At 38.2% G+C, this 12,253-nt stretch overlaps 1 protein-coding gene across 1 annotated transcript in view; it reads right to left on the reverse strand.

Annotated features, from left to right (window-relative positions):
* Positions 1–12,253, reverse strand: part of rbks (ribokinase) — a 39,552-nt gene that overhangs the window by 777 nt on the left and 26,522 nt on the right. The window lies entirely within an intron of this gene.

Genomic DNA, 12,253 nt, shown 5'->3' on the forward strand with positions numbered 1-12,253 from the left:
TAGACTTAAGGGTGGTCGACTCGAGAGAAGGTGTTATGAAGAGAAATGTTACTTGTTTAATTGTAAGTAGTTAATTCACATCTTTACATATTTAAAAAGCTATAATATATAAAAATGTATTAGTAACAGCTGTCATTTGTAGTACATGCTGCGGGCCGGTTAAAAATGGATGACGGGCCACAAATGGCTCCCGGGCCATTGTTTAGACACCACTGGTTTAAATAATTTATTGTGTAATTTGGGGAAATGTCAGAACTGTTTTTTATGTTATTTTTTAGAAGCTGCCACCAGTAGAGGGTGCTCTGACATATGACCTTCGATGCACACGCTTGTCTTACCATCCTGTTAAAATGGAAATTTGTCTTGTGAGCCGGATGATGCGTTCTTAAACTGCTAATGAACATTTTTAACCGTTGTGGCTTTGACCATAGGCCTGTAGCCAACAGTTGTGATTTGGGTCAACGTGTAAGGACAGATAGAGCCAATTATCTATTGATAGAGATGGAATGTGTTGCCTTGCACCCTGTAGGAGAAGTGTGGTGGGGGTGTTGTGATGGGAAAAGGCAAATTGGCATGTTGTGACCTGCTCGTGTAAAACCGCAGCCCCCAACAACCCCCCCACCCCCCCCCCCCACACACACACTGGTTCTCACAAGTCCGCTCGATTACTCATCACTTTAGCTCTCAAAAGATATTGCGCTCTCTGGTCTGGGAATCACTGTCACCCCCCTCAACCTCAGCGTAACCCTTTCAGGGTCTCACCAACCAATGAAGACATTGTCAGTTAAGTGCGCATGATTCAGTGACGTGAGGTAAACGACTAAAACACAACAAAGTCCGAAAGGTCAGAGGGGTCGGGGACAGGGACATGACCCGTGATTAGTAAGGTTCTGGAAACATTCAGGGTCCAATAGGGCAGCTGAAGGCAGGGTATACACAATTAAGTTTCAAAAAAGAACAGGTCCACGCTCCTGGTCAGCACAATGGGTGTGACTCGTGGATTGTTGAGATGCTGGAAAGAGTGAGATCAGAGCGCAAACTTTTGACAGGCCTGTTGGAGTTCCATGTTGTGTTTATGTCTCCTGTCTGCCTGGTAGCTGGGCTAGGTCATGACATAGCACAGTGTCGAAGGCATTAATGAGGTCGTTTCACTCTTTGCTTTGTTTATACATTATGACTGCAACAGGGCACCACCATTAGTATAGTATGTTGACTAAGCCATATACTACCACTTAATAACATGAGAGACTGTCCTTCCTGTGAGTTGCAGGATTAAAAGCTGGACTTAAATGGTCAGTTATGAAGTTCATGAAAAAAATAAAATAAAATAAAAGTAACATTTTGAAAAAAATAGTCATGGGACTGTCTGAATTGAGGCTGTTCGATGGGAAGAAAAAAAACAGCAATTCTTGGAATCTAATGATCGAATAATTACATTTTTTTTATATAAAATGTTAATGAGCAAGATGCTTGCAATTCAGGTTTCATCTCAAAACCGTTTTGTGCAAATTTGATTTAGAATGCGCTTTGAAACATTTAAGACTCAATTATTCCCTCTTTAGACAATTAGCAGAGTGAATATAACATCTCTTAGATCCACACAGATAATAAATTAATTCAGACCTAATTGAATCTTGCAATGCCGTCACAGTCGTGTAATTCGTAGTTGGCACGGTTATTAAGAAACAAATAAATGCAATGCAAAACAGCTTAAATAGCACTCTTAATCGACTGTTAACTATTTAGGATTTGTGAAAAGGGAAAAACACCATAGCAATGGCTTAAAGTGAAAGTCAACCCAAAGATTTTCCTCACGATATGCTCTATGCAGCTCCATTAGTCTAAACATGGCATTCTGATTGTTACGTGAGCCCTGAGCAAGTGTGATGTCATTTTCAGTCGACAGCTAGTGGCAAAATGGCCGCCAATCACAACAACCAATCATGGGTCAGCTTCAGAAACAAAACAGCTGAGGTGAGCCAACTGTAATGTCATTTTCTGTCGACAGCAAGTGGCACAATGGCCGCCGAATCACAACAAAAAAACAACAACAACCAATCATGGCTCAGCTTCAGAAAACAGGTGAGCCGTGATTGGTTGTTACCTGAGACCTGAGCAAGTGTGATGTCATTTTCAGTCGACAGCAAGTGGCAAAATGGCTGCCCAATCACAACAACCAATCATGGGACAGCTTCAGAAACAAAACAGCTGAGGTGAGCCAACTGTAATGTATTTTTTTGTCTACAGCAATTGGCAAAATGGCCACCAAATCACAACAACAACCAATCATGGGTCAGCTTCAGAAAACAGGTGAGCCGTGATTGGCTGTTACCTGAGGCCTGAGATGTCATTTTCAGTCGACAGCAAGAGGCTGCCCAATCACAACAACCTATCATGGGTCAGCTTCAGAAAACAGACGAGCCATGATTGGTTGTGATTCGAGTTCTGAGCAACTGTGATGTCATTTTCAGCTGACAGCAAGTGGCAAAATGGCTGTCACCTTGTGAGATGGATAAAAATGAGTCAATTTTGTTTACTAAACACAATATTAATCAGAATCCTGTGTTTAGACTGGTGGGGGCACATACAACATAATATTGTAAAGGGATTTTTTTGGGGGTTGACTTGCCTTGGGTGAAAAGAGAAAAACAAATTTAAAATAAGAATAATATATTTTTTTGTAACAAGGGGTGATCCGAACAATAACTCTTGGCCTTTCGCTTGACAAGGTTAGAAAACAAAGCCAAGTGCAAATATGCACTGGAATCTTTGTCCCGTTTCTGGTCCAAACTTGAAGTCATCCGACGTGCAAGCTCCCGCCCAGCCTTTGTCCGCCTCACTAACGTCTCCTCCTCCAAGACGAGCATGTGAGTGGATTTACTGCGTGAAGCTCAACAAGGCTGACAAGCGTTGCCCCCTTCAGCCCCGTTGCCACTGCCCTCGACACACTTTGGTGAAGGTTAGATCTGGAGGCCTGTCAATCAAATGACACAAGCGCTCGCCGCGGATGAGCAGTGATGCTCGAGCGGGTCGCCGCCGTCCAACGTTGCTTGACCTTTGTGACTTTCTTCTGCCTGCTTCTCTGTAAGCGCTCATACGTAAGTTTGAAATCATGATGGCAGATGTGATTGCGAGAAGCTTACCAAAGAAAAATATTTCTGCACCCTTTGGTGGATTTACAAGGTAAAAATACAGTATTAAGTTCAAATGATTTGTATTATGTGCGTTCAGTGCTCTGAGAGTTTTCACTATGGAACATTTGGGAAACGTCACAGGTGTAAAATGAAGTGTCATTGGAAGAGGCATGGCATGACTCCTTCTTGTGACCGACTCCAAGTCCATTGCAATTTTTTTGGCCCACTGTGACATGTATCAGATTTTTTTTCAATATCAATGTAAACTGTACAATTCCATTTTTCCAAAATGGCCACCTTCTGATATTGATAAAAACTGCTGGTTTTGCTGCCTAACTAACGCAATGTTAACCAAAATACCATATTTAGGCTAGGGCTGCACGATATTGGAAAAACATGCGATATCGATATTATTGCGATATTACATGTACCTAAAGAAATGACATTTTTATCATCTAATGAAATAATTACTTTTTCATGAGGCAAAATAAGCAAACTCAATGTATTCTTAAATTAATTAATTGTAATTACCTCTCGATAATGTTCAACTATTGGATGGCGGTGCACATTTTAGTTAAAGGGATACTTGACTCATTGAGCCATTTTCAGCAGTAAAAAGTTAGTATTTTGTCCAGAATTAATTTGATAACTACATTATTTTTTGTATACAATTAATACATTTAAAAACAAATTTTCCACTTGTTGATGACTGAAGATGACATCACTTGTGCTGAAGAAGTAGGTAACGACTAACGACCAATAATGGCCCACCTGTTTTCTGGGTTTGGTTAGCAAACTGAGCCATGATTGGTCGTTACCTACTTCCTCAGCCCAGGTGATGTCATCTTCAGTCGACAGCGAGGAGAAAAAATAGTTTTTAAAGGTATTCATTCTACATAAAAAATAACGCCGTTATCAAATTCATTTTGGACAAAATATTACATTTTATTGCTGAAAATGGCTTAATGAGTCAAGTATTCCTTTAACATCTGACTGGTCAAATTCAGATAAAAGCATAAAATTCCAGATGAAATTTATTGCGTGTCTTTGCGATATGCACCCCTGTATTGCGCGCGCTAATCCATTCGCATTTACTGTTCCCAGAATGGGCAAAATCAACTGCGTTTCAATTTAGTTTGTTTGGCTGAATCATTGGTGCAACCAGTTAGTAGATCAGATTCCACATCTGTTTACATGAGCAATCTAGTGTGTGTGTTTAGACCTCGGTTAAGCAGAGGAAGATGGATGACTAGATGGATCGGCAATGATCATTCGTGGCGTTAGCATATTAGGCTAGCACCTCAGTAGACCTTGGTTGTCTTATATTTTCTGTTGAAACATTCGTTATCTTCAAAAAAGACACCAAAAAGGACCTCAGTCCACCTCTTCTCGCAAATGATAAACTCCGCCTGTGTATTTTGCTTCTTATTTTGGCATTTTGTGATTTTTCTTTTCTGCAAGGACGCAAAATCGTTAGTTGAGGCTAGTCGTTTTTGTAGTGTCCGAAAAGGCGCAAAGATCAAAAGTCTCCGAGAAGCACACGTTAGCACGTCTGCCTCACAATTTCTGCCTTCCTCAAACATTCCAAAACTTTTATGTTAGGGTAACTGAATACTGATTTTTACAATAGATGTCTACTACTATCATCCTTGATACATTTTAAGCAATTTCTAATTGCAGTTTCTTGTATGCTAATGGGCATAATACTGGATTGGAAATTCGATTTCACAGAGACTCAAAAAGCAGCGACTGTATTTCTCCCCCTCCCGTGATCTCGACTCCCGTCTTGCAATGACAGATGGTGCAGACTCCCGAAGCCTACAGCCTTTGTGAATGAAAGGCACCGAGGGGAGTGCAAAGACCAACTCAGGGGCAACGCTGACTCACAGTGGCTTCTATGTCCGGAAGCTTCCAAACAGCCGGGGACGAGTCCTCGGAAGTAACAAGGGAGGAAGCTTCACAGATCAAACAGACACTTAATTGGACCAATTAGCCCACTTGCATCTTTGATCCATCTTGCAAGCTTAATCTTGACCGTTTTCACGTTTCACACTGACCCGTGGGACTACGCAAAACATACTGGCAGTGGACAGGACCAACATCTGGCGTGCTATACAACAGCTGCTCTATACACATGTAATCCATTAAAACAAGGTGACGTGGCAGTTTTCTCATTGTGTCATCCTAACCCAGACTGTGCTCGGCGCAGGAATGCAACGCTCGGGCGCTATTTTCCCTTTACCGTTGAGTTCCAGGAAGGAATCATTGAATTGCTCCATGGTCTCTCCAGTCATGAGAAAAAAAGAAGAAAAAAAACTATGACTAATGTGATTGCCTAGACCCACCGTGTAGCAGCTGTAATGTCTGGATTAGAAGGGGCTGTCTACCTTTATTTAGTCTTTTGGGGTGGACCTCCTGGAGCGGAACAGAAGAAACCGAGGCCACCCAAGTCCTGAAAATTTAATGTATGAGAGTGTGTGAGATAACTCCCTACACAAAACAGACTAGACTGAGCTCACAAGAGGGAAGCCTGTGTTCAATTTATAACAAAATGAGGCTTGTGCCTTTGCTTTGCTATAAAACTGTTTTTTTTTTTTTTTTTTAATCCTGATTCATGACCCTGACTCAGTACTGTATATACTGCAATGAGATGATACCATTTTAGAACAAGTAGTATGCTTCCATTCAGGTCAGTGTATGAATTTATTGTCTTCCTATTAGGAAGTTTCTAATAATATAGCCCAGAATAACAGTGGCCCTTTATTGGGACGATGGTCTCAACGCTACCTTATTGGTATGCTTGTGCAAAGTAGGAGGTGGAGTAAGACACATTGCTGTTTGCTGATTGATTGACAGTAATTGTCTGTCTTCTTTTTTCTTCTCAATTAATAAATTCATTGAGAAAAAAACAAGCCCAATTAAATTTGATCCAGTTTCTCCATTACCATGAACAAATATTCAAATGGAAAATTGCATACACTCTAAAAATGGATTGGTTAAAAAAAAAAAAACTACCAATCTAGCAGGTTCATTTTGGCTTGATGAAATTGGTTACAATAGAAAGTAAGTTTCGAAAGATCACTTGGAAATATATTTATTTGATCAATTTATTGTATTTTAAATGTATTTATATTATTATAAGTGATTACAATGTAATATAGTGTTTAAAAAAGGAAATATGTTTCTAGATGGATGACTAGACATGACCAGCTCAGTGGCCTAGTGGTAGAGTGTCTGCCCTGAGACTGGGAGGTTGTGGGTTCAATCCCTGGTCGGGTCATACCAAAGACTATGAAAATGGGCCCCATTTGCCTCCCTACTTGACACTCAGCATTATGGGATGGAATGGGGGGATTAGATCACCAAATGATTCCTGAGCGCAGCTACTTCTGCTACTCACCACTCCCTTACGGGGTGGGTCAAAAGTGAAGAATGAATTTTGCCCCACTTAGGTGGGTGCCACAATCAGTGGTGCTGTTTCACCCGTGAGATTCCCCCAAAAATGTCAGCCTTAACAGATGAACCAATATCTTGGTCAGAATGACCAATTTGTATCAATTGGCCCAATCACCAATATATATTGGTTGAAAACATCTATCATTCACGAATGGTTATTTTAACGAAAGAATCTGTCGGACACATAACTACAAGCTAAATTGGTCAAATGTAAAAACAATTTGGTAAATTTGACCAATCCGTTCTTAGGGTGTAGAACGCAAAAAAAAAAAAAAGAAAAGGCAAGTGTGTGTTTACTGCTCCTCTAGCGTGTGGTGCACTGGAGTTAGCTTAACTCACACATAATACTGTATGTCCACTGACAATCACAATTCCACTTCCATAAACCAGAAGTCTGTCGCAGTACTAAGACGGCCCTGTGAGAGGAAGCATGATGCCACAAGGCATCCAAGCTGATGAAAAATACATAGAAAAAGAGTAACAGTAGTAGTTAGTAGTAGTCGTAGTTAGTTAGCCATAGTAGAAGCTAAGCTAACTGTTAGCTTGTCTGAAAACTGTTTTCTTTAGCGTTAAGATCTTTTCACACTGCACTCGCTCAGTGGGAAGGAGTCACACGGCAATGTGAAATTATCGGTTTCCAGATTATCCATATTTGGAAGTACTGACGTAGCAACCTGCCAGGAAGTAAAAACTGAGATTTTGCCGAAGAGGAGGAGGACACGAACAGCGGAGAAAAACTAATGGTTCAGTCGGAACTTAGATAATGTAATCATGCTCTTGCTTGTTAATAAGTCTATCAAAATAACACAAAATCTCTCCGCCAGCTCCTCTCCAATTGGAGGTGATTGTCTAATGTCACGCCACCGCCACCCTTGAATAAAAAAAAATCCAATTTGAGGCGTCTTGCTGCCATGGCAGTGGTCCTCTTGCTGCGCTGCGCAGCAACACTGCATTCTGTGGCCCCTCCCCTCACCACATACACAATGAATGGGTTTGACAACAACGACGCGCTACACCCTGCTATGAGCAGTGTGAAAAGGGCTTTACTGTGGAAATGACACTGGTGAATTAGGGGTACCCAATAGGCACGCCGGCTGTCTATTTGTGGCCCCAAATTGATTACGACCCTTTCTAAAAGCAGATGAAGTCAGAGGGCCCTAAATTAGCATATCGATTGTTTAGCTAAGCTTAGCTGGTGCATTTTGTCTTTCAGAATAAGAGCATAATACACAACATTTTATGCATTCCTTTTAGACATTGTTTGGAAGTGTTCTTACTTTATTATAGTTAGTTATGCTTTGTTTGGGTTCCTTTATCAATCCGGTTTTGGTTATTCTTTTTCTTACTCTAAGAACTCGATTTTAATAGATGGCACATGTGGAAATGCTGGCGTATCCTGATTTTCATGCAGGCACAAGACTCGCTGTGCCTGTTTGTGAATGTGGCAACCACGTTACGTTTTGATGGGCATGCCGCTACCAGTCACGCATAGATTGCTGCTTCCTTTCTCGGTCAGCGATGTCTCCATGTGATATGTGTAGGTGCCACATTTAACCCCTGGGCGTTATTTGACCATTTTTGGGCTTTTTGTTGGTTCTGACCAAGCCATTTCAAAATAAAATAACGCCCAGGGGTTAAAGGGAATGAGAGGGGGTGCTTTGATTGGCTGCAAATGAGGACGGCTGTGTTCACACCCACAACGGCGCAAATACAGAAGCATGTGTGCCGCTGCGGAATTACCAAAACTTGCTCTAACCAGCCTCTGCACGAATTTAAAATGTACCCTGTGCAAATGACAGTGATGTTAGCACTGCAGTGTAATAATATAAACTCAAATCACAGTTGCTTAAAATGAGAAACAAGCACTAGTGTCGACAAGTTTGGTGCCTCTTGAATCTTTCCAAACCTGTCACCACTGCTAAAAACTAAATCAAAGCTGTAATAAAAGAAGAGTTAATCATAACCAAAAACACACTCTTTCCAAAGCAGGCTCAGAAGAAATGGAAACCCAGATAACATAGCGTGCTTTCCCCCTCTCCAGTAAAAGAGTAAAAGGCCTTTACTGGAAGAGGGATTATTTTGTCCAAAAGAGTTAAACACCCCCCAAATTATGGGCCCATCAAAGAACAGAAGGGCCGGTGTGAATGTGTGTGTGTGTGTGTGTGATGAAGGAGGGGGGGGGAGGGTAGACACAGCAGGCCTAACCACAGCGAGGTTTGCGCTGCTTTCTGCTGACTGATGCATGCAGGCCCAAAAGGTGAGTCACAGAAGTGGATGATGGTGGTGGAGGGGCACAGTGAATAATAAGGGGAGTAATGTGTGTCTACTTCACAATGCGGGGGCACAACAGAAGTCACAGAGTCTCAAGAAAGTGAGCTCTTTGTTCCTGAAATGCCATGAGTGATTTCGGGAAAACAACAAGATGTGGCCACTTTCTCACATTACGGTTATAAAGTACATGATAAATATCAACTCTAATGTGTATATTAGGGGTGTGAATTGCCTAATACCTTGCGGTTCGATCTGTATCACGATTCATAGGTCGCGATTCGATTCAATACCGATTAATCCCATACGAATCTATAAGTCAATTATTGCGATTTTTAAAAAACTCAAATTTAGAAATTGTACATGTACACTATAAGATTTGTATGATAAAGTACTTCAGGTTTATAACTGTGAGCCACTGTATTTAACAAACGGGTTGCAATCTGTTTCATTTTTGAACAGTATTGAAATCAAATTTTAAGGCTTAATGTTCAATTAATATAACATTCTTCCATGCTTAAAGTGTGAACCCTAACTCTAATTATGACATTTTGTTGAATATTTCCATCAAAAATTGATATATATATATACAGTATATAATTCTTTCGGCATTTAATATTATGACAACTTCCATTTTTTGATCCACTGCACACGCTCATCATCTTTTTCTAATCAGTTAATTACTTGCATGATTTAAAATGGAAAAAAATGACCCCAAATTAATTTTGACATAAACAAATATTTTGAATGTCATACACAAACATTTGTTAAATGCTTTCCTTTAATGCATGTAGTTATGTTAATTGCTCAAAAACAACTTGTGCTACCTTAGCTAAAGGACAATCTGTGATCAAAATTAATAGTGTGATTAATCTGCATTAATACATGATTAATGCGATCATTTTGTGATTAATTAATTAGTTAACGTTTGAACTTTGACAGCACTAATATATATGTAATGGTCGATCATTTAAAGTCATTTGGGGTGTTTCTATGAACATAAGTGTAAGTGGTTGAAGATGAGTCACTAACCATGATAATTATAGCACAACGAAAGTCTCAATAGTGAAGCGACTCAGCAACAGAACCAATGACACAAACAATTAAGTAGCCTCACTTGTGATCTATTTAAAGTTATAGAAAGCAACACATCAGAGCAGCATTAGCGTTTCACTTTTAATGCTGAAAACAAGCCACGGAGGTTGGGATGAAACAGCTCAAACATTTCTGGCCTCCATCAAAGATTACAATCAAATAAACTCATTTATTCCTTAATACTCATTTACCAAAGTTGTAAAACTGATTCACTCTGGAAAAAGTAAGATATGGCATAAGAGGTTTGGCATATAAATGGATGATAATAGATATCAGTACTTACAGTTTAACAATATACAATCAACACACTTGAAGATTACTCATGGAGTCCCCCAAGGGTCTGTGCTAGGCCCCCAAATATTTATCATGTATATAAATGATATTTGTTGTGTCTCAAAAATATTCAAAAGTGTCTTATTCGTCGATGACACAACTCTCTACTACTGTATTATACTAACCTGAAGCAGCTTCTGACTACTGTGGAGAATGAACTTAACACATTAAAAAATTGGTTTGATATGAACAAATTATCACTTAACTTAAATAAAACAAAGTTGATAGTTTTTGGTACTAGACACATCACACAACAGGTCAAAATTATGATAAATTCAATTGAAATAGAAAGAGTGTATAAAAATACATTTCTTGGAGTAGTTATTGATGAAAAATTCACACATAGATAATATCAAAAGGAAAATGTCAAAAATTATAGAAATACTCTCTAAAACTAAGGATGTCCTGAATAAGAAATCATTATACACATATTGTTTTTTATTATTACCATATCTTACATATTGTGTGGAAATCTGGGGAAACGCATATAAAACAAATACCGATCCTGTTTTCAAACTGCAAAAAAAGAGCCATAAAAATTATAAACCGATCAAAATATACAGAGCCAACTCATTCACTATTTATTAAATCAAATACAATGACATTTTACAACTTAGTTGAATTTAAAATTGCACACATAATGTATAAAGTAGACAACAATCTACTCTGCCACAGTACTCAGAAGCTGTTTGAAATTAGAGAGAGTCCTTATAACATAGGGTACAAGTGTCTACAAAAAAATTAAAACAAGAACAAATATTAAGCAAAGGTGTGTTTCTGTGTTAATTTGGTGAATAATTTTGGAACTGACCTGAAAAGATGTCAGTCACTTGCTGAATTTAAACAATTGTTTAAAAGCGAAGTTTAAAAAAATTACTTACATCAGTCATGAGCTGTTAAAATATATGTTGTAATTTCTTTGGATGTATCGGTATGAGTGTAATGAAAATTGTATATGTGAGTATGAGGATATGATTCATAAATGTATTATGGTATGTGCCTATGAATTTCCTGTACATTTGTTGCTGGCAAATGTGCGTATGTTAAAGTGCACTTGTATATATGATTAGGTTTACACATTTGCTTTTGTTGAAATACATTACCTTATTATTTTATTAACATAAAACGAATAAGTGGTGGGACTAGATACGTTTTTAACTTCCTCCTAACATATAAACTCTTTTCTTTCTTCCTATTCTTGTTTTCTTTTTTTACTTCAATTCATATTTTAGACTTGTAATGTGTTCTCTTTGTGTTTAAATGTTCAGCAAAACCATAAACCAAAGTGATACATAGTTTTTTTTAAGTAGCTTATATTGCTGTAAAAATAAATAAATGAATGAATGAATAAATAAATAAATAAAAACACACCAAAATAAAGATTTTTTTTCATTGCAGTGATGATCACGAATATTAATCTTTTTTCTTTCTTTCTAAAATGGTTCCAACAATTTGCCTTGAACTAGTAAAGATTAACTAATTAAATAAATTGAACTGTAATATACACTTTGAGAATGACAGTAATTTTCAAAGCGCCATTCAAATGGTATTACTATAAACGATGTGCATATAAATATTGAATTATCAAACTAACTAGTAGAATTGTGGAACAAAACATTAGCTATTCTACTTACCGTAATTAAATGCTCATGTTTTAGTGACAAAGCTCAAGCATTAAAATTTAACAACATTATAAATAAATTTTTAAACTTTAAAGAGAGTACGGGAGATATTTGACCAAATTATCCCAGTTTAGGTAATATACTGACTGACTGCATTTATCTGAATGTTGTCCATGAGATTAACTGGAAAATTAAGAGAAACAAACAAATGTTAAGAAAAGTGAAACATTTTCATTTATCCGCAAAATTTTGTGGAAAGCAGCCATTTTTGCGTAATCTAGATTAAATAATAATAAAAACAGCATTGTCTCTAATCATAATAGTATTATTATTATTATGATTATT

This window comes from Vanacampus margaritifer, chromosome 1 (genome assembly GCF_051991255.1).
Source record: "Vanacampus margaritifer isolate UIUO_Vmar chromosome 1, RoL_Vmar_1.0, whole genome shotgun sequence".
NCBI classification, from domain to species: domain Eukaryota; kingdom Metazoa; phylum Chordata; class Actinopteri; order Syngnathiformes; family Syngnathidae; genus Vanacampus; species Vanacampus margaritifer.